This window comes from Meles meles, chromosome 4 (assembly GCF_922984935.1).
Source record: "Meles meles chromosome 4, mMelMel3.1 paternal haplotype, whole genome shotgun sequence".
Lineage (NCBI taxonomy): Eukaryota > Metazoa > Chordata > Mammalia > Carnivora > Mustelidae > Meles > Meles meles.
Genome location: NC_060069.1, coordinates 52657309 through 52684499, shown reverse-complemented (window position 1 = coordinate 52684499; position 27191 = coordinate 52657309). Strand labels below are relative to the sequence as shown.

Genomic DNA, 27191 nt, shown 5'->3' with positions numbered 1-27191 from the left:
TGGCGCACAGTAGGTCCACAATAAAGTCATTGACGACAGTATGAACTCCTGTAGACCTAAGTGACTGGTCCCTGTATCAGCAGCAACAACCACAAAATAACAAGGATGTCTAATGTAGGGAGATCGCTTTTTGACCCACTGACTGTTGGCTCCTGGCATTTCTCTCCCTGAAACTCCACCCTCCTGAGCGCTTTGAGCAGCTGTGTTTGGTTATACTTTGGGTTCCTTTGCTGCACAGGGGCTCTGTTTTTAAGAGGTAAATCTTTGGGTGACTCATTTGGATAACTAGAATGACACGTTAGTGAGCAGTTCCACATGGATGTAAAGGCTGTGTCTTCGTCCGTTCAGGCTGCTGTAACAAAATACCAGACGGGGTGGCTTAGACAACAGAAACTTATTCTTCACGGCTTTGGAGGCGGGGAGTGTGAGGTTCAGGCGCCAGCACCGTGACATTCCATCGAGAGCTCACTTCCTCCTTCTCACTGAGAGCGGAGCTCTCTGGGGCCCTTTGTTATAAGAGCCCTAATCCTATTCCTGAAGGCTCCGCCCTCATGACCTCATCACCTCCTAATACCTTCATGACCGGGGGTTAAGATTTCAACATTGAATTTGAGTGTGGGGGGAACGGGGATGCAATCACTCAAACCAAAGCTGATGGCGATTCCTGAGAAATAGGAGGAACGAAAGGACTGGCCAGGGGTGGCAGGAAGATCTGTGTGCTGTTGTTCAGAGCCTGACATTGGACCAGCTTTGTCTCCCACCAAGTTGTGCCACCTCTCTGGACGCGGGATTTCAGTGCTCCGAGTTTGCTTTCTTTGGATTTTATTAAAAAAAAAGAGTGTCAGGAAAGGAACCATAACTTGAAATATATCCAGAGCCAAAGCCTTTCTTCTTCTTCTTCTTCTCTCCCCCTCGCCCTTTTCAAAATGTGACATGCAAAGCATGCTGGGTTAATTCCCTGGTGGTGGCAATGACCTAAAGTTCAGAGATGTCTTGGGAGAGAAGAGAATGAGTTGACTCCTCTTTAACTCCTATCTTCTCTGAAAAGAGACAGATTGGTAGACTGCATAGGAAAGAGTGAAAGACAGAAATAATCACTAATATTTATTAAATATCCTATGTGCCTGAAGCTATGCTAGTCCTATATGCACCTTACCTCCATCCTCATTAGTTGATGGGCATTAAGTCAGTATTTTTTATAACCTACCCAAGGTCTCACAGCCAACAAAGGGGAGAGAGGCTGGAATAAGCCCCAGGAAAGAAAATGGGAATCTGTGGCTAAAAAGAGACTAATATAAGAAATGTAGCTGCTTGAAGTCAGCCTGAGTCCCTAGTGCCCAGCCCAGTGTCTTATTCTCAGGAATAAGTGTCTATTTCTCAGGAAAATTTTGAGAAATACTTACCAAAGGCATGGTGAGTTGACTGACTTGAATTACCAGGACCCTGAGATAACCCATAAATATTTTGCTCAAGTGCTACTGGAGGTCTTCGTTGTCTTCTGTAGAATGGAAGAAACCAAGGGAGAGAGAAATAGAATTTAAATTTTCAAAAGGTATAATTATGAACCATCAGCATCAGTCAATAACTGAAATGTCCTATGTACATGCACAGTAGATGGTAGCAATTGATAATGAGAACTATGGTACTTAAGGGAATTATTAATTATTAAATAAATCTAGCCCAACTGCGTCTTCTCACCCTGGGACACGAGACATGGAGTTCCAAGACTTAAGACTTTTCAATTTGGGGCTCATATTGAAAGGCACTGTAGTTTCTCTCTACCTATAATGTCTTGTTACAAAAGATAGTATCTTTCCCAGTTGGCAGTCCCACACAACCTCTTGTACCTTAGTTTAGTGGCTCTTTGTGGGGTCTATGCCTTAAAACTTGTGTATGGTCCCATAACCTACATTTTGAAGACCATCCTAAGTATCCCCTCAAGGGCAGACATGTGAGGTCATATCAAATGACATGTTGATTATGATGATAGTTAACTTAGAACTCTTCTATCCAACAATAAGCATCTTTATATCCTCAATAACTGAGGGTTTCTATTCTCAGGAACAAGATGGGAGATGTGGATTGCAGGGTGTTTCTGTTGGCTCAGATGTACTGCCTTTATGGCTGTCACTAACAAATGCTAGTTGGTGTCAGGAGGGTAGTTCTTGTCTTCAACTCTAACCCGTGATTTAGAGGAATACAGAGAGAGGGCTTGCTGATTTATGGATAATTTATAGCCATCATTTGTGGTAGCACATGTTGCATGTGCCACGGTCAAGGTTCTGGATAAGCTTTACAGGCTAAGAGAGGGGCAAAGTGTAGAAAGCAAGAAGGACAAACAGGATCGTGTGTGAGCTCCAAATACGGATGGCATGAATAAGGAGGCCAGCTGGGTGTGGCTGGAGAGGAGGACTTGGAAAATGAACTTGATTTCAGTGGCGCTCAACTGAGGATCATTAGCATGAGACTGTTAAAAAGTAACCAAAAATGCTTGATATTTGCATTGTAGAGCTGTAGTCAGTTTCCTGTTCTATACCAGTTGGGCCACACCTGGAAACTATGTGTAGTTCTACTCAGGGTGATGTGGACAAATGAGAGTGGGTCCCGAGGCAGGTAAGAGGAAAGGTTCAGAGTTGAGACCATGTTTTTGAAGGAATGGTTCTAAGAAGGAGAATCTTTAACCTGAATAAGAGAAGGTTTAGAGGACTGTAAAAGTCTTGAAGGATTTCCCTAAGAAAAAAAGAACAGACATGTGTTTTCCTCTAGAGAGTAGAATTAGAACGAGCAGGTGGAAGGTGAGAGGTGCAGGAGTGCAGCCCAATGTAAGTAAAAAGTTTTCCAGAATTAGTATTTCGCTCTTTGTGGCTTGGCTGCCTCGGAAGAAGAGATTATCATAATTCCAGGTATGAAAGAAGATGCTGGCTGGCTGGCCATTTTTTGTTGCTATCAAGGGGGGAGTTCGTTCATCAGGGGGCAGGTTGACCACCTGACTGTCCACTGAGGTCATTTTTTAAAAAAAGATTTTTATTTCTTATTTCTTTTATAAACATATAATGTATTTTTATCCCCAGGGGTACAGGTCTGTGAATCGCCAGGTTTACACACTTCATAGCACTCACCATAGCACATACCCTCCCCAATGTCCATAACCCCCCTCCCCTTCTCCCAACACCACCTCCCCCCAGCAATCCCCAGTTTGTTTTGTGAGATTAAGAGTCACTTATGGTTTGTCTCCCTCCCTTAAAAAAGATTTTTAGGGGCACCTGGGTGGCTCGGTGGGTTAAGCTGCTGCCTTCGGCTCAGGTCATGATCTCAGGGTCCTGGGATCGAGTCCCACATCGGGCTCTCTGCTCAGCAGGGAGCCTGCTTCCTCCTCTCTCTCTGTCTGCCTCTCTGCCTACTTGTGATCTTTGTCTGTCAAGTCAATGAATAAAATCTTTAAAAAAAAAAAAAGACTTTTATTTATTTATTTGACAGAGATCACAAGTAGGCAGAGAGAGAGGGGGAAGGAGGCTCCCTGCTGAGCAGAGAGCCCGATGTGGAACTCCATCCCAGGACCCTGGGATCATGACCTGAGCCGAAGGCAGAGGCTTAACCCAGGCGCCCCCACTGAGATCATTTTTAACTATAATACTGTGTTGTAGGGCACAGAGATCGTTTAGGCCCCATATGCTGTGTTCGTAACAGTGCTGGTGATTTGATAGGCAGAGGAAGTGTAGAGCACCTGAGCTTTTGATGAAGAGCTAATGACCGAAATCTTCCTGTACATATTTGACTTTCTCTGGGATGAATAAAAATTAGAATCCCAAAGTGCCCATTGGGTAGCATGACTGCAGAGCACTTGGATTTGAGTTTCTTCTCTCACAGGATCTCAGGGACTATCAGGATCTCCCGGATGTCCTTCCAGGACCGTTCCAGCTGTCCGCATCCTACACGTCCTTCCAGGTCCAACATTATTTCTTTACAGAAAACCTTCTCTTCTCTGCCCTTATTTGTAGGGATGGTCTTTCTTCTGTGTGCTCTAAACATGGACTTAGGAGTCGGGTTTGAATTCCAGCTTTATTCTAGCTGCATGCACGACCTTGGTCACTGGGCTTAGTCCTTCGTGTAAAGATACTCATCTATAAATGTAGGTGACTTGCATTAACCTTGCGGGATCATTGTGATGATTGGAGAGAGACAAATTGCCTTGCACAGCACCTGGCATATAATTCATGTTCAGTTAGTGGTGTTGATATTTATGATGATTTTTTTTTTAATATTTTATTTATTTGACAGAAAGAAATCACAGCTAGGCAGAGAGGCAGGCAGAGAGACAGGAGGAAGCAGGCTCCCCGTGGAGCAGAGAGCCCGATGTGGGGCTCGATCCCAGGACCCTGGGATCATGACCTGAGCCGAAGGGAGAGGCTTTAGCCAACTGAGCCACCCAGGCGCCCCTATGATGATGTATTTTTTTTAAAGACTTTTTTATGTATTTGAGAGAGAGAGAGAGAGAGAGAGACTGTGTGGGGGAGAGGGTCAGAGAGAGAGAATGAATCTCAAACAGACTCCACCTTGAGCACGGAACCCAACTTGGGGCTCTATCCCAGAGCCCTGAGATCATGACCTGAGCTGAAATCGAGTTAGCTGCCCAACCCACCGAGCCACCCAGGCACCCCTATAATGATATATGGATTGACATCAGGAAATTCACCCCTGGATTCAACTACCTGTGAGTGGCTACTTGGAATGAAGAACCAAGTCCCTCTCTCTTAAACCACTGCAGTCCTTTCCCACAACTTGGTCTTTCCTTATTGCCTCTAAAAATTCCAATTATACACACCAGGTCCTGGCTTTATCTGGAACCAGCTTAACCCAGGTACTTGACCCAGTGAGTTCTTCATCACTGCCTGTCACGGTTGCCTGCCTCCCCACATTCTCTGCCCCTGCTTTTAGGTCAGCTGCAAATAGCTGGGCACGGTTTCACAGTATTGTTATGAATTTCCACGTCACACTCCTACCCTGTGCACCTGGTGGTAACTGACTAATTCTCTTTTTTTCATGTGCTCTAGACCTTTCCATTGAAACTGTTAGTTTATAACATTGGAGAGGCAGGTGGGATCTGGTTGGTTGCCCTCTCCTGGACTCGTTTTGATTTGGCTTTTCAGTCAGGTCAGCCCTTTATTTTTTCTTGGGTAGAGTATGATTCTCCTGTAAGTACCTCGTTCACAGTTCATGCAGTCAGAGTATGCAGAAGTCATTGCCTAAGACCCAGTCTGGACTTAGCAGTGTGGTAGAAAAGTCTTGGGTGTAAGGTCACACCCTAGCAGAGAAGATGGGCACAGAAACTGTGAAAGGGGTGTTGTGGGGCTCAAGGAAGGGGCTCCTAACTCAGACTGGGAGTCAGGGAGACTTTGGCTCCTGTACTAAATTGCCTCATATTCAATATGGTCTTTACATCAGACTTACTGGTTCTTCCCACATATTAAGTCAAAGAACACCAACAACTCCTTCCTGGGTGGCCTGACAGAGACCTAGGATTATCTCCTCTGGCCTCCCCAGGTCTCACCTGTGAAGGTATGTGTTTTTGTGACCAGAGTCCCCATCTCATACTTGTCAAGGGTATGAGTTGCCCTGGTGTCTTCTGTAATGGTCCGTACTCATCTTGCTGCCTTTACTCCCATGATTCCACTGTTCCCAGGGTTGGGGGCCACTGAGTTTATGGGCAGAAATGAGTTCCACTGAGACACAGAGCTTGGCCTCTGCTCACAATAGAAGCTAGAGGGGGCTTCAATACCCAGTCACCTCCCTTCTGAGGGCAGAGGGTGGCCTGCCTTTGTTTCTTAGGATGTCAGTGGTTCCCACCCTTTGAGAGGTCTTGCGGGTATCATTCTATCATCTCCGGCTGCCCCTAAGATGGCCAAATCAATTCTGAGGGCAGGAATCTAGTTCCTCAAACAGCCTTTCAGAATCTGTCGTGGCCCCTGAGAACAGTTTCAGTATTCAACCATAAATATCTTTTAACACTGTAAATATAGTACCTGAACCTGACCGCGATCAGAAAAACCCACAACAAATATTTGGGGCCTACTTTTGTGAAAATACAAGGGCAAATTAGACATGGTCCTTGCACTTAAGGCACCCACAGTCCACTATTATTCTCTGTTGGATGGTTCTCATTGCTGGCCAGCACCCGTGAGACAGATCCTTTACTAAACTCTCCCAAACCACCCATCCCTCTAATCTCTTGGGGATGGCAAAGCATAGGCTCGTGTGACAACAGATGGCAGGCTGACCTCACACCCACACACCATGATGCCTGGAGCTACCTATGGACTGGGACTCGGACTTGAGTGTCCCTGTGCCCCACAGCCCTTAGCCAGGGACTGGCATCTCCCTTTGTAGGCACTTGATAAACTCCTACATGAAGAATTACAGTAGCAAGTTAATAAAGGGATCTGTTCTGGGGTCAAACTCCCTGGGGGTGCCTAAGTCGCTGCTTGCCTGGCCTTTGGACAGAGCATGTCCTTTGTCAGTTCACTTTCATGAATAGCCACTCTGACTTGGTTATTAAGTTGCCATGACCACCCAATGGATCTGAAAAAGGAGAGAAAAAAAAAGGAGAAAAAGGAGGAAAAAAAAGTGTCATAAGAGACATCTTTTTTTGAGGGGGGCTGGATTCTGGGATCACCTGAATTTCGATCATTACAAACAAGAGTCGTTCTCTGTTCCGTTCTCTTCAGTGTGTCAAGTGGATCCGAGCGAAGACATATGGCAGCCAGAGAAATTGGAAGTGAGACTCAACAGATGACTTCTGCACGTTCATTCTGCCACGAACGTGCAGAAGTCATCCCGTGACTCACGGTGCAGTTTTCTCTGCTTTTCAGTTTGACAACAGGATTTTGTTTGTTTTTCTTTTTTCCTTTGAGAATGTTTTAGAAAATAAAGGGGTCTAGTTAAAGACCTGTGCTCGAAGGCCCTGTGTGTCTGCAGGGGTAGCACTGTGCTAGAAAGGGCCAGGCTTGGGAGCATGACTTGAATCTTGGTTATGTCCACTTCTTGCTGTGTGGCCTTTGGGAAGTCACTCACTCACTCTGAGCTTCAGCTTCCTCACCTGTAAACCAACCCACAGAGTTTTTCGGAAGATTGAAGATAAAATGGAAAGCACCTAACACAGAATAGGGCTTCAGTGATATTCTCAGTGATGATGGTGGCAGGATCATCATGGTAATGAAGTGCGAGGCTCTTCCTTAGGTAGGCTCTCTTCCTACATAAGGAAGACATGGCTGTGCTGCTTCCCCAAGGATTGTCTGTGTCACCTGAACGCGGCATGCTCCTTACCGTCCCTGTATTTCTGTGTGTTCAGATGTGATTCTTTTCTTTTCCTAAATAGCAACTCTGGCCCCGGAAGCAACCTCAGAGAAGCAGCATACAAGCGTGTCAGTGTAACTCTAGCCACTCAGCACATTTTTAAAAAGGGCAGCGGTCAAAAAGAAAGAATAACTGAAACCATGACCTGATAGCCACTCAGTCCTATGGATCGAAGGCCCGCACAAGGGCGGGGGCGTGAGTCCGACTTGCCCTCGGTCTCTGTAGAGTGACCGTCTTTGTGCAGGGTCTGATCCCAGTGTTTGTTTTTCTCGTGCTGCGTGGAGCTAAACTCAAAAATAATTCCTCCTTCTGTTACCCAGAGAAAAAAATTGTCCTCTGCTCCGGGCCGGGATGATAACCCTGCTGTGTTGGGTTCACAGAATGAACTTGTGTGTGAGCATTCAGTGTTGTATAAGCAGACTATGTGTTTTATTTTATGGGCGATTAAAAGTAGGAGGACTTTTCATTTAATGCTCATTTACTGCCCATGATTAGCCACACAAAATAAGATCTTATTTTACCTGACTTCTAATTCAGCTGGTTGTTTTTTTTTTTATTATTTTATCTGTATAAGTCCATGTTTTAGTATATGTTTAAAAGATCCCTAAGGACCTTTTAGGAGCATCTGGCGGGCTCAGTAGGTAGAGCATGTGACTCTTGATCTCAGGGTCATGAGTTCGAGCCCCACAGATAGGTGTAGAGATTACTTTAAAAAAAAAAGTTTGTTTATTCAAATCAGGATCCAAATACCGTCCTTACATTGTAATAGGTGGATATGACTTGTAAAATTTCCAAGATGCTTGTCATCAATAGTTTCCTGAGGGAGGAGGATTTTGGGCCGTCGTGCTGATTTTGTGACTAGCCATTGGTAAGGTGTGGCTCCGCTGTCCATATAAACAGAGGCAGACACTGAGGCCACCGATGCCGTGGCCTCATGGGCCTTATCTCCTCTCATTGCTCAACTGTCCCTCTTAAAATCACCCACTTCCTGATCTCTTGTCCTTTTCTTCTTGAGTGAAAATGGGACCATATGAGATTCTTCGCTTCTTGAAATATTTGAATACCAAAGTGACATTGAGAAGCCCACCCTCCCACCCGCAGGGCGGTTAAGATTTGTGCTTTTCACACTTGTGGGCCCTGGGGGGAGGTTGATAGAGCGTAGATGGTAAGGAGGTATTTCCTGGCTAAAAACAACAACAGAATATTTTGAGACAGGGGCTTTTGCTCTTGTAAGCCTCAGTGCACAAAGCTGAAGCTTTTGCCGTTGCCACAGGTGGTAGTTCAGCTCGTAACAGCAGATGGCATATGTCCCAGTGGCCTGTGGGGTAACCTGGGGGAAGCTGAAGTAGCAAAGGAAGGACCTCTTAGTTAGGGGCCTCTCATTATGAGATTTATCTTGTTAGGCAGCCCATTGTATAGCGTATGCCAATGTTTACTTTGGATTAAATTCTATAGCTTTTCGTGCTCATTCATGCTTTCATCCCCTTCTGATTTGCGCATGTCAGAAAGAGTCCTTCCTGTTGGCCATTTCCTCATCTCCCTGCCACCATGCTTCTCTGCTTCTTCCAGGTAAGGGGCACCCAGCTCTTGGTCCCTGGTGCACTTAGGCTTCTCGATTGTTCCATTACAAGCACGGTCTGTGCTGTATTGTCAGGTTTCTTGCAAGGCCCTCCCCACCACCACGCTTCATGCCTGGTACACAGGGCACGCTCTGTTCATGGGGTCTGTCTGTAGCATGCTGCTTTCGTTACATAGGGGGACTTGTGAGAAGGGGCGGGTTTTGGGGGAGACTTGTTTTTAGAGACAGGAGACATGGAAAATAGTGAGGTGTACAAAATGGAAGGCAGGGCCGCCCACCTCCTCCTTGCCCTGCGACTTCTACTACTTGGTCCTGACCTCTACAGTCCTTGACAGTATACCGAGCACCTCCCACCCGCACTCTCCCATGCCACGAACTTGCTAGCGGTATGCTCCATTTTGTAATCGACAAAACTGTGGCTCCGTGGAGTGAAATGGCATGCTAAGGGCTCCTTGACTGGTAAGGGTAGAGCCAGGACTGGAGCTCAGTTTTCGGATATTGAATCTGATCTTCTTTCTACTCTTTGTCACCTGGCTCAGGTTGGTAACCTGGAGCCTGAACCACAGATGTGATTCATGACTTTAGGTAATGCTGGACATGAACCTCTGTGTGGCCAGTGAATGGGGAGGGGAAGTAGAGAAAGGATGAACATCAAACAGTTACCATGTTCGGTGGAAATAGAAAGCAAGCCACAGATGTGGGCCATGTGTGTAATTTTAAATTTGGTAACAATCACCTTATAAAAGTAAACATAAAAGATGAAGGTTAGTTTAATATCTTTAACCCAATATCTACAAAATATTTACTTAATTAGGCAACCAACATAGAAGTTATCAATACAACGTTCTTCCATTCTGTTTTTCCGTATAGTTCACATTGACGGCACGTCTCAGGATGGCTTGGGCACACTGCTAGGGCTCCATAGTGCGTGCGCCTAGTGACTCCGATGCCAGGTGAAGTTGTGTTTTATGTAGTTTATATATTGCAACAATCACAGTACTGCCTAATGGCTGAGGAAATGGGTGCAGAGAGGTTATATAACTTGCCTGGGGTCGCAAAGCTGGAAAGTGAGAGCTGGGTTGTGACCCAGGTCTGTCCCTCCTCTCCCCACTGCTTGATCTGAGCCTGGAAGGATGGGGGAATTGAATAGGTGGAAATGAGCAATGGCCTTGATGTGATGTTATTACCCCTGTGGGTTTGCCTTGCAGCTGGCATTGATAGTATTGTGTGCGGTGGACAAGGGGGGCCAAAGGGGCAGAGCTGGGGCAGCTGATTTCCAAACCATTGTTAGACTTGCTTCTGGGGAGGTGGCTGAGGGATCACAGGAGAGTAGAGGGAGCCCCTGTCTTCAAAGGCAAGAGCGGAACTCAGAACTTGAGGGAGTCCTTTCAGTATGTGGCGAGCCTGTTACGGGGAGGTTTGGGTTATAACGCGGAGAGAACTTAGTCCCAGCCAGGCCGTGAAGTGCCAAGCAAATGGTTTGCCCTCCCTGCGCTAAGGCAGGAGAGTCTGTGTTTTATCTGAGTTTTATGCCTTTCCTGGAAGACTGCGATAGTCGTAATGGAGGGGAAACTGGGTTAGGAGGGCCGTGTGCCTGCCTTGTGGGCGATCGAGTGGGTTCTAAGTTGTTTTTCTTGTTTTAGTCACAAATATTGCAAAAGCAGTAACGATAGACTTTTTAATTCCTGGCGTTCTGGCACATTAGTGTTCATTTCACAGTGTTCTCTTGCCGTCATCCATTTTTTCATTTGTGGAAAAGGAAAAAAAAGGTTTTTATTATAATTTTAGCATGGATGGTGTTTATTGTGTTTCTCCCTTTACCATAAACATTTTTGTATCTTTACGGTGTGTATGGTATGTTAATGGCCTCTGAGGACATCACTGAATTCTATATTTAATTTGCCTGTTTCTATGGCTGGAGATTGAGATTGTTTCAAAATTGACAAATTTAGTGCTCTAGCCTGCAACCTCATGCCTAGGTTTCTTTTCTATCTTTTGTAATTAGATTATAAAATCAGAACACTAAGATTTGTAAATATATTTATGAATTGTTTTCATTATATTGAAATATAATTTTATTACATTTAAGTGTAATATAATTAAATATAATTGTTTATAAATACTAATTATAATTATAAATTTAAAACTTTCTTTAAAAATTTACTTATTCATTTATTTATTTGTTTGAGAGAGAGAGTTTGAGTACAAGCAGGGAGGGGCAGAGGGAGAGGGAGAGAGAGAATCCCAAGCCGACTCACGCTAAGCATGGAGCACGACACGGGACTTGCTTGATCCCATGACACTGAGATCATGACCCGAGCTGGAACCAAAGCCAGACCCTTAACCGACTACACCACCACCCAGGTGCCCCTAAAACTTTTTCTTTATAATAAATACCCCAGCCTTTGAATTCTAGGCCAGAAAGCTATAAACATTTTAAAATATGTTGGTTGTTCTGAGGTCTTGCTTCCATTTTTCTCGAAATACAGCTTGTTTTTTTCTCTTTCTACCAGTTTTATTGAGATATAATTAACAGACAGCACTGTCAAAGTTTAAGGTGAACAACACGCATTTCCACTTTCCCATCAAGTGTTATGTGAGCTCACCATTTTGCCACAAAATCACGAGCGCCGAATATGAAAATTTCCTCAAAGTTTTGTGAAGTTGAAAACAATTTGGACTGACTTCCTCTTATGCCTCTTGGAACACCACTGACGTCACTGAAAAGGGGGACAGACAAGGCCACCATAGGTGCCGGGGGCCCTTCCTTGAAACAGTTTCCTGTGTGGACTGATGGTGAGGGCCAAGCCCCAGTACTCACCATCTTCAAGTCTGGACACAACACTCCCCACAATTCAGCCTCAGTTTCCCACGGGGGAACCAAAGGAGCAAGGAGCTCCATCGTGAACTGGATGTAGCCTGCAGAAAAGGGCTGAACTTCCCGTTTCCCTCTGCACCTCCTCTTGCTTGTGGATCTATCACAGGCTTTGGAAGCAAAGAGATGTGTGGGGGTGGGCATGTTATTTAATCTCTCATTGGCTCATTTTCATCTACGGTTGCCAGGAGAGTGAAACGTGTTCCTCCTTGAGAGATACTAAGAGCAGTGCTTGCCACATAACTAGTGCTCAGAGAAACTTGTAAAGGCGGATTTGAATCTCAAACCCAACACTCTCTAGATGCCTTCTTTGGGCAAATCACTTAACCTTTCTGTTCTTGCTTCTGAAAAACGGGATGATAGCTCCTGCCTCACAGAGGTGTTTGGGGGTTTGTGAGATGATGGGTAGCATAGAGCTCGGCACAGAAAAGCCCCTGCATGAAGGAAGCCAAAGGAAACACGTTGTTTTAATTTTTCTTTTCTACTCTGCAGAAGGGAGAGCTTTATTCCCGTCTACTGGTCTACGCAGCAGTTCTTTTGTAATGAGCTCCTGCCTTTTGACCACGTTTGTTGTTATGGTGCCTTTTTATGTATTACGTTGTAGGTAGGAGCAAAGCAACATTTTTCATGTCCCTGAAGCTTTTAACAGGTTTTCATTTCAAAGTCTCTTCAAAGTCTCATTTTGAAGGTCAGCAAGTACTTAATTTCACCAAGAGAGAGTGATACTTCATAGACTTACTAATTTAGTGGCCTGTCCCCACAGCTGACATCAAAAAAACCCATCAGGTTTATGGAAGGTATCAGGTGTTTCCTTACGCTCAGATGAAATTTGTCTGAATGAAAAGGTAAAAGGCACGATCTTTAGGAAATACAAAGAAATGACCAAAGGGGCACTTGAGCACGGCCCGCCCACCCCCTGCTCCTGTCTGTCCGATTCCTCCTCATCTTCTTGTCTGAGTTGAGATGTCTCCCCCAGGGCAGCCTCCCTGAGCCATTGGGACCCGGTGGCTAGACTCTGCTCATGGTCACCTACTGGGTGACTGTGATTCTTTCTTACCTGCCTTTCTCCCTTGGAGGCAGAGACTGCCGTAGTCACCCTTGTGTCATTGTTATCTTTGTTACCTAGCACTGAGCCTGAGTCACCGTTGGATCCATGTCGCCTACCACTGGGCCCGGCCAGCATAGTGCTCCGTAAGTATTTGTTGGCTGAATGGATGAACTTGCGAAAATCCACCCGTGATGCTAGAAGGTGTGTGTGTGACAATGGGAGATGGAATTGCAAAGGAAGGTAAGCAGAAGATTAAGTGCTATTTTCCCGCTTAGGTGAAGGACAAATGAATGCAGCGGTACTTCCCTTTGCTTCTGCGGCTTTATACCTTGTGAGGCATGGGTTTGTTCCTTTATCCCAGCTGTTTCTCATCTGTAAATGGCCTCTTTCTTTCAACATCTCCCCAGTTCCTGTCTGTGCCATTGACCTGTGCCGAAGATTTGGCATGACTCTAGTTCCATGGTTGTTCATGTCCAGTTTGAACTCTGGGCATATCACAGAAAGGAAGAATGTTTCCTTCTTCAATCCTCATGACTTGTGAGTTAGAGAAGAGTCAGAGCGAGCCTCACTGGCTTTCCTTGAGCAGTAGGAACTGGTGGAACAGGGTGCTAGGCAGGTATAGGACTAATCTTGGTGTGAAATGTGCTTTGCCTAGAAATGTTGCTTCTGGGGCCTTCTGCTTCATCACTGGTCATCTGGGAAGCCCAATCTAACATGACAACGGTATTCTCTACTGAACACCTATTGTATGCAGGGCAGTGTACTGAGAGTTTCGCTGATAGCCTCTCAAATCCTCATATGTAAGGACTAATGCAAATCTCCTACATCTCTCATAAAGCCTGGCCAGCTACTGAAGTCAGCAGCATGACACAGTGATAAAAGGAGAATTTGAGAGGGAGCCAAGAAATTTGAGTTTTGGTTTGGCTCTGTTGCAGACCCGTGATGTGGCCTCCTCTGTGCCAGTGGGTCTGTTTTCTCATCTCTAAAAACGGATGGCGAGAAGCCCACAAGATGCTTTCTCAGTTCCCTTCTGTTTCATATCCTCAGTGTATCTACTCCAACCCAACCTGTTCTCTTCTTTGCCCGAGCTATTGTAGCTTACAGATCAGAGTTACATGGTTTAGCAGCACCCTACGTTCTGAGTGAGGCTTATCTCCTAGCGATACTCCACCTTATCTTGTTCTCTTAAATGCTTCTTAACTCTGGGCCTACCACATTGGCGAAATATGACGCTGTTACCCTTGTGTGAGGCCCTGGAACGTCTTGGGTACATGTTGCCCTGAGACGGTTGTTTCTGGGCCTCTTCAGTCTTTTTCACGTTAAGACCTGAGGTTCGTTGTCAGATCCATTTTCGAGTAAACTGGGCTTCAAATGGGATGAACTTCCGCTTAACCGTTACTGTCCCTTTTGTTATATAGTGTCTTTTGTGCCCTAGGGCATCCTTGTCTGCTCCAGGTTCAGGAAGGTACTCTCCTATATTTGCTTCTAGAAGTGCTGTCATTGGCACTTTCACATACAGGTCTAAGATCCTTCTCAAATTAATTGTGTGGATAAAGTGAAGTAGAGATTCAAGGTCAATTTGTTTCCCCTGCATAGATATCCAGACATTTTAGAACAATTTATTAAGAAAAATTTCCTTTCTCCATTGAATTTCATTGGTAGTGTTGTGAAATGTTGTTCCCGTATATGTGTGGGCCCGTTTAGGGATTTTGTGTGTGTGTGTGTGTGTTGTTGTTGTTTTTGTTTGTTTTTCCTTATTGTAGTTGTCTGTCCTCACCCCAACAACACGTTGCCTTGATTACTGTGGTTTTATAATAAGTTTGGTAATGTAAGTTCTTTAACTTTGTTCTTCTAAGATTGCTTTTGCTCTTCTAGGTCTTTGGATTTCCTTATAAATATTAGACTTAGCTTGTCAGTGTCTACAAAATAACAGTGGGGATTTTGACTGAAAATGCATTGAGGCTGTATCAGTGTGTTTGAGTTCTACAGAGATATAGAGCTTTCTCTCTCTCTCTCTCTCTCACAACACACACAGTTTATTCTATTTTTAAAAAGCTGGTAGTGATGCTCTGAATTGATTTTGAGACCAACTCATGTAAAATACATGTTTTTGATAAACACTGGTGCAGTGAGGGAGAGGGAGCTATAAAATAAGGGATTACTTCCTACTGGGAAGTGCTACCAGGGTATACAGAGAGCTTAGGACACAAGGGAGGGAGGGCCAAACCAGGCAGTGTCTTGGAAAGTCTGGGAAAACCTCTCAGAAGTCCTTGAGGAGTTGGCATAGAAAAGGAGGCATTTAACATATTTCACAAGAGGGTAGGGAGAGGTATTTGAGCTCAAGGATGACAGCAGGGGTGCGAGTGGGAAATGGTGAGATAGGATGGGTGGAACTTCCTTAGTTTAGTCCAGCTGGAATGTGAGAGCTGTGAGGGAGTGGCGGAATATGAGGTTACAGATAACAGCAGTAGCAGTAAAAATCACAAAAACTCTGACGACAGGGGCGCCTGGGTGGCTCAGTGGGTTAAGCCGCTGCCTTCGGCTCAGGTCATGATCTCGGGGTCCTGGGATGGAGCCCCGCATCAGGCTCTCTGCTCGGCAGGGAGCCTGCTTCCCTCTCTCTCTCTGCCTGCCTCTCTGCCTACTTGTGATCTCTCTCTGTCAAATAAATAAATGAAATCTTAAAAAAAAAACAAAACAAAACTCTGACGACAGTCTAAAAAATTTAAATGTTATTATGTGTGTATCAGGAAGGCACTGGAGGGTACATTAAGAAATGATCCAATTCCGTTTGCCTTGTACAAAGGTTGACTCTCCCCGCCATGTGCAGCTACACCAGTCTCTGACCTATGTAGTCATGAATTAGAACAGAAAAGCCAGACCCAAAGGAAACCCAGTTCTGGAAGCCAGATCCTAACCCACATTAGGCAATTGTCCTTTCATTCTACCATGCAGCTTCTTAGAAGATTCACCCAGATACACAAATTGTGCTTTTTTGAGCATATACTGAAATTATTATAGTCCCTTTCAGAGCATAGTAAGAGGTGGAGATAGAGCTCATTCTCTCTGTTCTTTCTTATTCCCTGGGTAGGGTTACCTCATCTGGAGAGCAAAGTTATGGGAACCTGTGAGAGAGTGAAAATCTCTTACACCTACAACATGGCATTATTCTAGGTGCTTTCTAACTATTAACCTAATTAATCTTCACAATATTTCTCTGTGGTATAATTATTTCCATTCCATAGATGAGGAAACTGAGGTACATTGAATTAAGTGACCTGCCTCAAGTCACACATCTAGCAATTAGCAAAGCTAGGTTTTAGGTGAAATCTATTCTCCTAACCACCACGAGGCTTCTTGGTTGGGTTTGATTTCATTCCAGCCATGTCCTTGAACCCAGATCTTTGAACAAAGATGGTCATGAAAAGATTGGGCTATGAGTCTCAGTATTGCCAAATTGGAATCATCCCTAATATAGAGGAAGAGAAGAGTTTTCCTCTCTAGGAGAAAGAAGGATGGCTTCTTGGAAGGAAATGATATTTTAATGGAGCTTTTGAGAGATGAGTGAAATTTCGAGAAGTAGAAACTGCTGAGAAGGAAGGGCAGCAGTACCAGCTGAGATGATGTAATCCAACTATAACCTCCCTCTGTTTATAATTAAAAAACTGGACAGAATGCAGAAGTAACTACATGAGAGCCCTAAAAGTAATAGCAGGCAGATAGGATACTGGATCTGAAACTTGGACAATGACCTATAATGGTCCTTGTCACGTGGAATTGCATAATGGTGTGGGAGGCTAAAACTGTGAGATAGCCCCATCTTTCCAGCCAGAAGAACCCGGCAAAGGAGCCACCAGGGAGTGGGAGGAAATCGCTTAGAGGAGAGAGCTAGAAAAAGGGCCCCACTCACTCTGTACATAGACTGATATAAGTCACGGGAATGCTCCAAGGTGTTTGTGTGTGTGCATGGCATAGACCCAAAGAAGCACAGCAAAGGTCTGGAATACTTGACTATGACATTAACACTACCTGGGTCCTAGATGAACCCCGTGTTGCCTATGGGACAGGCAGACCCAATTAGCCTAGTGAATTGAAACCTGAGCTGGCATCAAAGCTACCAGTCGCAAAAGAGGGAGACAGAATTTCCAGTCTGAACCTAAGTGGGTTAATTGTCCATTAAATAAATAAAAATATCAACATTTCTTTCCAGAGAATTTTAGCAGGATTTAGTCTCATATTATTCAAAAGTCCAGGATACAATCCAAATTTTCTCAATATAAAAAGAGCCAGGAAAATCTGAATAATACTCAAGGGAAAAGACCATAATAGGTACTAACCCTGAGATGACTCAGATGGTAGAATTATGAGACAGACGTACAGTAGCTGTTATAACTGTTCTTCACTCTTGAAATGAATGAAAAGATAGAAATTATCAGCAGAAAAATAGAAACTATACAAAATAAACTGATGGAAATTTTAGAGCACGAAAGATGAGATCTGAAGTAATAAATTCATTGCATGGGCTTAGTGAAAGAAAAGAGATGACAGAGGAAAAAAATCTTTGAACTTGAAGATAGATCAATAGAAATTATGCAATATTTTATATTTGTAATATACATTTTTTTTAAAGATTTTATTTATTTATTTGACAGAGAGAGATCACAAGTAGGCAGAGAGGCAGGCAGAGAGAGTGAGAGGGAAGCAGGCTCCCTGCCGAGCAGAGAGCCCAATGCGGGACTCGATCCCAGGACCCTGAGATCATGACCTGAGCCGAAGGCAGCGGCTTAAACCACTGAGCCACTCAGGCACCCCAAATATACATTTTTTAATTGGGAAAAAATGAACAGCATCTCAGGATACCATGGACAACATCAACAAGTTGAAAATTCATGTTATTGGAGTCCCAGCCCAGAGGGTGGGGAGAAAACAAAAACAAAAACAAAAACCCTATTGGTGCAGAAAAATTTGAAGATGGAATGGCTAAAAATGTCCCAAATGTAGGGAAAGACATAAACTTACAAATTAAAGAATCTCAGTGTGGGCCACCTGGGTGGCTCAGTTGGTTAAGTATCTGACTCTTGGTTTTGGCTCAGGTCATGATCTCAGGGTCTTCAGATAAATACTTGCATTGGGTGGGGCTCCTGGGTGGCTCAGTGGGTTAAAGCCTCTGCCTTTAGTGTGGGTCATGATCTCGGGGTCCTGGGATCCCGCATCAGGCTCTCTGCTCAACAGGGAGCCTGCTTCCCCCTCTCTCTCTGCCTGCCTCTCTGCCTACTTGTGATCTGTCTGTCAAATAAATAAATAAAATCTTAAAAAAAAAAAAAAAGACTTGCATTGGGCTCTGTGCTCAGTGGGGAGTCTGCTTGAGTTTCTCTCTCTCCCTCTGCCCCTCCTCTCACTTGTGGGCACTCTTTCTCTCTCTAATAAATAAATAAATCTTAAAAAAAAAAAAGCATCTTAGTGAATCCTAAATAGGATAAACTTAGTGACAACTACTCAGCCACATCATAATCAAACTGCTGAACGTGAAAGATAAAAAATATGAGAGCAGCTAGGGAAATAAGATATATTTCCTATTTAATAGGCAAGCCTATTAAAATAACTACAGGCTTCTCATTTATAACCAGGTTGGCCAGGGCCAGGGGAATAACATCTTGAAAATACTGAAAGAAAAGACCTGTCAACTCCAAATTTTATACCTAGAAAAAAATATCCTTTGGAAGTGAAGGAAAAATAAAGATCTCAGGTAAAGGAAAAAACAAGAAACTTCATTTCTAGTAACTCTACTCTTTCTTTGTTGTTGTTAAAGATTTTATTTATTTATTTGACAGAGGGGGAGATGGTGAGAGAGGGAACACAAGCAGGGGCAGTAGGAGAGGGAGAAGCAGGCTTCCCACTGAGCAGGGAGCCCAAGGCAGGCTCGATCCCAGGACCCTGGGATCATGACGTGAGCTGAAGGCAGAGGCTTAACGACTGAGCCACCCAGGCGCCCCAAGCAGCCCTACTCTTAACTGCTAATGGAAGTTTCTCATGCTGAAGGGAAATGATGTGAGTGGGAAACTTTGAACATATATGAAAGAAAAATAAGAGAAATGATAAATAGGTATCTAACACCATAGATTGCTGTTAGTAAAACTACAGACAAAAGTACAAAAGTAGGGGTGCCTGGGTGGCTCAGTGGGTTAAGCCGCTGCCTTCAGCTCAGGTCATGATCTCAGGATCCTGGGATCGAGTCCCGCATCAGGCTCTCTGCTCAGCGGAGAGCCTGCTTCCCTTCCTCTCTCTCTTCCTGCCTCTCTTGTGATTTCTCTCTGTCAAATAAATAAAAAAAAAATCTTTAAAAAAAAAAAATTAAAAAAAAAAGTACAAAAGTAAGCAAAAATCCTAAGGCCATGACACAGAGGTAACTCTATATTACTGGCAATATTTTGGACATGGGTCCTTCAAGTTACTTTCTCTATGAATAACATTTCTTTTTCTCTCCCCCTCCCCTCGCTACACAACACTTTCTTTCAACTAAGATTATGTATATGTGGCTTTATAATATTCTTTATCAATTCACATTGTATTATAAATACTTTTTGCTTAGAAACCTTAATTACTGAAAGTTTTATTAGGTTTGATAATTTAAGTTTTGAAAATGAATGTATTTTAGAAATACATACTGATATATTTATGGATGCATTTCTATGGTGTCTGCAATTTGTTTCTAAAACCCAAGCTGGGGGACTCGTTGGATATGGATGAGATAAGATTGGCCATAAATTGGGGCACCCAGATGGCTCAGTCGGTTAAGCGTCCAACTCTTGGTTTTGGCTCAGGTCATGATCTCATTAGTGGTGAGATAGAGCCCTGTGGCAGGCTCAGTGCTCAGCAGGGTTTTGCTTGAAGATTTTCTCCCTCTGCCCTTCCCCCAACTCATGCTCATGCTCTCTCTCTCTCTCTCTCTCTCAAATAAATAAGTAAATCTTAAAAACAAACTCTGAAAAACTAGTGACCATAAATTAATCATTGCAGATGCTGGGTAATAAGTACCTGATGGTGCTTGAAACCTGAGCACCAGGTTTTACTACTTTCTGTGGTTTTCTCTATGTATGCAGTCATTCATTCAAAAGCTTTAAGAAATCTTCATGGATGTGATTTTAATTTTTTTTTATTTTTATTTTTATTTCATCATATCCCGTTTTGTGGACATTCCATAACATTTAGGTGTTCCTCTATTGTTGTAATGGTGGTTGTTTCAGGTTACCTGTGGGCTGAGATGGAACTACGGGCTTTGACAGCTTCTCTGATTATTAACTTTTTCCGATGTGACCACTGAGTTAAAAGAATGGATGTTTTGGTGCTTTGATACATTTTGCCAAATCGCCCTTCAGAAGGGATAGTGTATGTAATTTCCATACAAGAGGTGTATAAAAGTGCTCTTGTCTGCTCTCTGTTACATACATTCCCAGCCTCTATTAATTTGATAGATTAATTTACTGTTCTCTTGTGTCTTTCTTTGGTTTCTGGTGACATTGAGTTCCCCAGCCTGACACTGAATTGCTTTCCATCTTTTTAGGGAGGGAGCAGGGGAGGGGAGTAGGAAGAAAAGACCTCTGCATTCCTCACTTTGAAGATGAAAGGAGAACAGACACAGGGAGCCCCGGGTTCTAATCCTGGCTCTGTCCTTTTTTAGCTACTGACTACACACCCTCAGCCTCTCCGTGTCTCAGATGTCTTCAGTGAAGACCTAGAGCAGGCTGCCAGCCTCTGTGAGGGTGAAGTAATAGAGATTCACCGGGGTCAGCCCGGTGCGCGGTGGTCCATCAGGGGATGGTAGCTGTCGTCCTTCGGAAGCTGAGGATCAGGATACGATAAAAGGACCCTTTAAAAGGATACGATAGATGGATACGATAAAAGGACCTGAGCTGCCCAGGCTCAGAACTGGGTGTCCCCACTTCCCTGCTGCCTGCACAGGATAGGCCCCTGAGGGAATTGCTGCTCCTGTTTGTGTCCCTGTCTCTGTACCTTTTGTTCTTTGCAGTCTCCTTGGTCTTTCAGCTGTGGCTGGGAGATGGAGGCAGTGTCATAAACCAGGAAATCCTGGGAGCTGGGTGAACGAAGAGGCAGGAGTTCTAACTGACTGCTAATCATCTTTATGTGGGTCCGTGGGAATGCATGTTGCAGTGCTGGACTTAGAGGCTTGGGTGAACTTCAGGTGGGTGTATTTGGCCGTGGCTCACCTTATTTTCTGGAGTAGAATTCAGACCTGGAACATGATCTTTCCAGGGCAATCCAGCCAAGGTGTGTGTGTGGGGGGGGGGGGTCTTTGCCTCAACTCACTGCCCCCTCATCTTCCTCACCCTGTTTCTCTATACCTAAGCCCAGAGCCCTTAAATTGGACTTGTTCTTACTATACACACACACACACCCCACTTCTAGAAGGTTGAGAACAGCTGAAACAGGAAAGAGGACTGTGGCTCTAAATAACCTGTCTGCTCACAGACTAAGAGAGAATGCAACGTATTCTTTCTCCATTTACAGCTTTTAATTGGTGAGAGGTGGGGGTGGTGAGAACCCTTTGGGTTATTTCAACACCAAGTAAGAAGGCCAGAACAGCCCCCAACACTCTGCTCAGAGCAGGGATGCAGCTGACTAAGCACAGAAGCATTTCTCCTGAAATTAAAGTTGGGTGCCCAGACTTCAGTGCTCCCCGCCTACCCTGGTTTCTCTCTGGGACCACTTCACTGACTTCCTGTTTTCTTCTTAGGGGCCCAGTACAGTTGCAAGAGACCTAAGGGTAAGGTTAGGAGGGGAAATGAGTTTGGACTATTTTCTGAATCAAGGGAAAATCCAGACAAAGGACAGCAGGCTTTCTTGTGAGAATTTGGGTCTACTGGCTTTTCCTGCCCTGGGCAGGCAGTGAGCTCCCTGCTCCATGGAAATTGGGGCAGAACTTTCCAGCCCCCTCCTCCTGCCAGGACTCCTCTCCCCTATGGGGTCTGCAGAGGTCTCTGGGGCACAGACTCTGAGGGAATTGAACAGCTTTGTGTTTTCATGCATATGATCACAGAGAAGGGATTCTTCTAACAGTTGTAAGTCACCTCTATTCATAATTGAAGGAAGCTTTAAGGAGAAATCTTCAGCATCTTAAGTAGGTGTTCCTTAAACAGTATTTCTTTCTCCTCTTTGAAATGGGCAGGTGCTTTACCTACAAGCTTTATTTCCAATGGCTTTATAGAGGTGAAGAAGTTATATCATGGTCTTAGAGAAACTTAAAACAACAATAGTTTTATCTGTGTGCTGGAAAGTTCCTTCTCCCCTGTTTTCTCCCCTGGGCTTCACGATAGCCCTGTGAAGTAAGGATCGTTCAGCTCCCTTCCTTGTGAGCAAACAGAGGCTCAAGAGGATACGTGACACACAGTGATTTGAGTGGACAGCTAGGGACCACTCGCCTGGGACCTGGTTTCCAAGTTTTCCAGGAGTTCAGCTTTCCTAGAACCACTCCCTCAACTCTGACTTCCCGAGGGTCCAAATCTGGCTCTCTCGGCTGTGCCGCAGCATTTGAAGGAGTTAACACAGAAAGCAGCAGACATCGGCTTTGTGGAGGTGAACATCAAGGTCCTGTATTTAGCCAAAGACAAATATTGACTCATGACACTCCCAGAAAGTTCATCTCCTCTCGAAAATGAAGACTTCCTCCGCCCACCGCGGCGAAGCCGGGCTGCCGCCTCCCGTGCCTCCTCCCTGCTCCTGCTGGGCTCAGGTCTGCAAGCCACCAGTTAGTAAGCATGGTCCTTACTTCCAACCCTTACAGCATCCTGTGAGGTAGGTGGTTTGCATATATTTTACAAAGGAGGACACTAAGTGCTTATACCACATTGCCCAAGATCACGCAGGGATGAATAATGCAGCTGGGATCCAAGTCTAGATTCTTCTGATGGCAAAGCTGCGTTCCCACGAAATTCTGCTCCACTCTCTCAAACCGGCTCCCATCTGAGTGTCTTCCTCATCCCAGGGTTGGTCCTCCTCTTGTCTGCATGGGGGCCTGCACCCAGGTTTTCCTGGCCTGTGGGACTTGGGTCAGATCTCAGTTGAGATCCTGGCTCTGTGTCCTAAGAGTAGGGTGCTCGTATGCACGTCTCGGAGCCTCCCTGAGCCTCGGTTTCTGCGCTGCGCTGGCTTGAGGAGTTATTTGGAAGATTCGGCAGGTATCTGGCCTCAGACATGGCCTGCGGCAGGTGGCGCAGAAGCAGCAGCTGTTCTAGTTTCTTGGCCGCTTCCTTTCAGGGAGTGGAGGGGGTGTTGTGAGCTGCAGCAGTCTCGTCCCGCTGGTGCTGGGTAGTCTCTGCAGGCTCAGCACTTCCCTCCCCTGCTCTGAAGCTTTTTTTTTTTTTTTTTTTAAGATTTTATTTATTTATTTGACAGAGAGAGATCACAAGTAGGCAGAGAGGCAGGCAGAGAGAGAGGAGGAAGCAGGCTCCCCGCGGAGCAGAGAGCCCGATGCGGGGCTCGATCCCAGGACCCCGAGATCATGACCCGAGCCGAAGGCAGAGGCTTTAACCCACTGAGCCACCCAGGCGCCCTCTGAAGCTTTTTATCTGCTCTCCACTATGTGCCTGATCATCACCGGACTCGTCTGAGGCAGCGACTCACCGTGACTCAGGCCGAGGTCCCAGTCTCCCTTTTGGAGTCCCCTCACCCACCTCCGGGCTGTTTCTCTCCTGTCCTCCAGGCTTTCCCCCTCCATGGACGCTTTGATCCCAGGTTGGATGTAGGGCCCCTACTCCCGGACTATGACTCTGGAGCACCTTCTTTGCAAGAAGAGAATGTTCACTTATTTGGCATGTGAAGCCAAGCCACAGGCACTGACCTTGGCCCTGGCAACATTGATGTAACTAGCTGATTCAGGTGCTCACTGTCTGGGGCTGTGCCTTGGGGGTGTGGGGGAGGATGCAAAGTAAATAGTGCATTAGGTATTTAGGTCATTGTTTGTCTGATATCTCATGGTATTTAAGGCTGTTAGCATCATGAGTGCAGGGGAGTGGCAGTTACCTGTGGGTCTGTATAGTTCTGCGCTCAGAGTTACCAGCATCTTTGTCGAATTGATTGTTCCAAATAGATGTGGTCCGAAGGTAAGCTCACGGCTTTGCCAAGCCCAGGCCAGCAGTGATCAGGGGTGGGAAGGATGGTGGGGAACCCAGGTGCAGTTCTCTCCTTTCCCCAGTCCTCCTCCTTTCCCCTCCATCCTCCTAAGTCATATTCGTTGATTGGGTCAGCATGCAGCAGTTGACAACTTTTTTTGCTGACTTGCCAGTGGGCTGTAGGAAGGATAGCTCACGGGCTTCAGGGCCAGACATTGACTGGGCAGGGTGCATGACTCCCCAGCCTCACACTCCTCTTCTATAAAGTGTTGCAACAGCACACTTGACATTCGTGAGGGTGTTCTGTTGAGATCCTTGAGAATTCTCTTTTTTGTTTTTTAGGATTTTATTTATTTATTTATTTAGAGAGAGTGCGGGGTGGGGGGCTGTGCAGAGGGGGAGTCTGCTCAAGCAGACTCAGTGCTGAGCATGGGGTCCGACCCGGGGCTCGATCCCACCACCCTGAGATCATGCCCTGAGCTGAAGCCAAGAGTCAGATGCTCAACTGCCTGAGCCACCCAGGCATCCCAAGAGATCTCTGAGAATTCTTAATCAACCTCCTCTTCGTCATTGTGACCAAGTTCTCATTCATTGACAACAGCCCTAAGGTGAGACATTCATTCTCTTCTGACAGATACGGGACTCATGCATATGCCACCAGAGCACCAAATTTCCCCCATATATGCAGTCAGACATAATTGAACAATTAACCAATTTCTGTCTCTTATGCTTTCATGAATCATGAGTTCATGATTTCATGAATAGGGCTGTAGGCATTAATAAATCTGTTAGCAGACATTCATTATAGAGTATAAACTTTCCTTCACAAGGACTAGCAGCCTTATTTCTTTGGGAACTGTAGTTCACAAGGAGTTATTTGTATCATTTTTCCGGTGCTTGAAGGGCACAGAGCCTGCCCATTCCCCTCCACCTCCCAGTAGTGTGGTTCGTGGCCTGGGGATGAGCTCTCTCACATTCTAAGGGACTGGCTTCTGCCAGCTTTCTGTGCACACACTTCATATTCATTCACTAGCAAAATCAGCCTGTTTTATGTTTAGGACCTTTGGGGTTGTTTTCTAATAGTTACAATTTCAAATATTGACTCTATAAATGCCAAAGGTCCACCGTGATACCAGCAACCACCCGGGGCTGTTGTAAGATCCAGTTCACCATATAAAGTATCTAGCGTCCCAAGTGTGCACTAGGCTTTGATCTCAATACTGTCGGTTTCCTTATAACTGAAACCATTTGCTTCCGGGGTTAGGCGGGCATGGCTGTGGCCGAGAGAGTCACAGGTCAAACAAATGGCCACTGGAGCACACCTTTAAGACATGGTCTTCAGATTCAGACAGTGCTGGGTTCCAGTTTTGGCCCTTCCATTTACTAGTCAAAGCCCTTCAACATCTTTAAAATTCAGCTTCCTTCTCTGGGAAATGGAAGCGATAATGTTGTCAGCCTCAGCGGATGGCAGTTAGGCTTGAACGAAATCTTCTCTGTACAGGTTTAGTTCTGCGCCTGGCGTGGAGAAAGCCCCCAGAAGGAGCCACGGTGACTTCTCTCTCCCTCTCTTTTTCTCTGCAGTGATACACACCCGGTAGGGGCTTCATGTTCATTGATGATTTTGGTTCAAGTCTGAAATCATTGCCCTATTTAAAAATTAGCCACCTCTCCCCTCCCCACCCCAACATACATATTACAAGGCCTGGCAGTGGGCCCTAGTCTGCTATTGAGTACCACTTGTATACCTTGTGCTTGGCAGCACTGAAACAGCAGAATGGGTGTTAGTGAACTCTATCCCCACAGAGCCCTATCCGATTGGAAGGATAAGACCTTCACCCTTCCATAGCACCGGGAGGAGCCTATAAGAGAATGCTCACTTAGGTCGGGAGTGTGGTGCAGGTCCACACAAGAGGAGGGCTCCTCCCTGGAGACTGGGAAACTTCCTCTGTGGAGAGGGGCAGGGAATGGGTCTGCCCTGGGATTCCTGAAATGAAGGGAGGGGGATGACGAGTAGGGAGGGTAGAGGGTGTGACGAGCTAGTGAATGTTGAGATCTGTGGATCTGGCCCCCGAAGAAAACTATCCAAGCCTTCTAGTGGTCAGCACGCTCCATTGAGCACCAGCTGGGTGCCAATATAAAGTGGTCTTTGCGTATGGGTGGTGGGGAGGGATGCGAATACAGAAACTTCAGAAAACCAGCCCTTGCCTCTAGGAGAGAAGGACCATTTGCCAAGAGGGCAAGTTGAGCGCGAGCCCTTGTCTAAGACGGCGCCGGTTGCAGCACACTCTGTGCCGACAAGGTGAATCTTTGGTTACGTTGCCGCCTGTGTCATCAGCGACCAGACTCACCCTCACAACCGAGGGGAGAGAAAGGTGAAAGACGCACGTGGAGGCGAAGGGCAGTTAGCACTTTCTCTGGTAGGCCTGACTCCCCCTGACCTCATAACAGACGTGAATTGTTCACATCTCCCCTTGGAGAGGGTGGTCCAGAATTGGCAATGGTTTTGGCCTGAAATTTTCAAAGACCCAGACTGAGCCCGAGGCCCTGCTCCTTCCTCAGGAACTCTGGGCTGTGAAGGGGCAGCGGATGCCCTGGGTTGTGGAGGAGCCTGGGCTAAGCAAGGACTTCATATGCTTGAGGCCTTGTTGTTGACTCGCCACCCACGTTCACCCTAGGCTGAGCCAAAGCGGCCCCTCCCACTCTGCCTGAGGCCCCCCTCCTGTGAACGTTCCCGTTCTTCAAGGGCTCCTTGTTTATTGGTCTAGAGCAATTAGATCAGAAACTACTGAGGACAGTACTGGGCACCTCGATTTTTAGGTGCTTCCTAGGTGGTGTTAAGGCCAAGGTAATACAGAGATAGTGAGTGCCCTAGTAGTTCTTTTCACCTGCACTGACCTTGGTGGCTATGGGACTAGGGGGAGGGTCTTCTCTGAGGGTAAACTCTCTGCATTCTCTTCCCTGTTCTCTTTGTATGGGGGCCCAGCTGGCCTGGGGCCAGACCAAGGAAAGAGCTCAATTTGCTAAGGTGAGCAAGGTAAGCATTCGACACTTTGGTGGCCTTAAGGAGTGGCAGATCACGTCAGTGACTTTGACCTTTGGGAAATATCAGCAACGCTGATCTGACATCCTTCTGTCCGGTCAGGTAAAAATCAAGATGGAAGGGAGGAACCAACAGTCCTTGGCATGATCTCCGGCCCAGGAATTCCTGGGGAA

General features: G+C 45.6%; 1 protein-coding gene across 5 annotated transcripts in view; it reads left to right on the top strand.

Annotated features, from left to right (window-relative positions):
* Positions 1–27191, top strand: part of ST6GAL1 (ST6 beta-galactoside alpha-2,6-sialyltransferase 1) — a 121275-nt gene that overhangs the window by 47417 nt on the left and 46667 nt on the right. For 3 of the 5 annotated variants that reach the window (XM_046002743.1, XM_046002744.1, XM_046002742.1), the window contains exon 3: positions 12931–12995. The exons of 1 other annotated variant lie outside the window; for it this stretch is intronic. The gene's annotated coding sequence lies outside the window, so the exon portion shown is untranslated. Of the gene's footprint in view, positions 1–9863; positions 9883–12930; positions 12996–27191 lie in introns of those variants that run through there. One more of the 5 variants, XM_046002746.1, reaches the window with a different exon arrangement.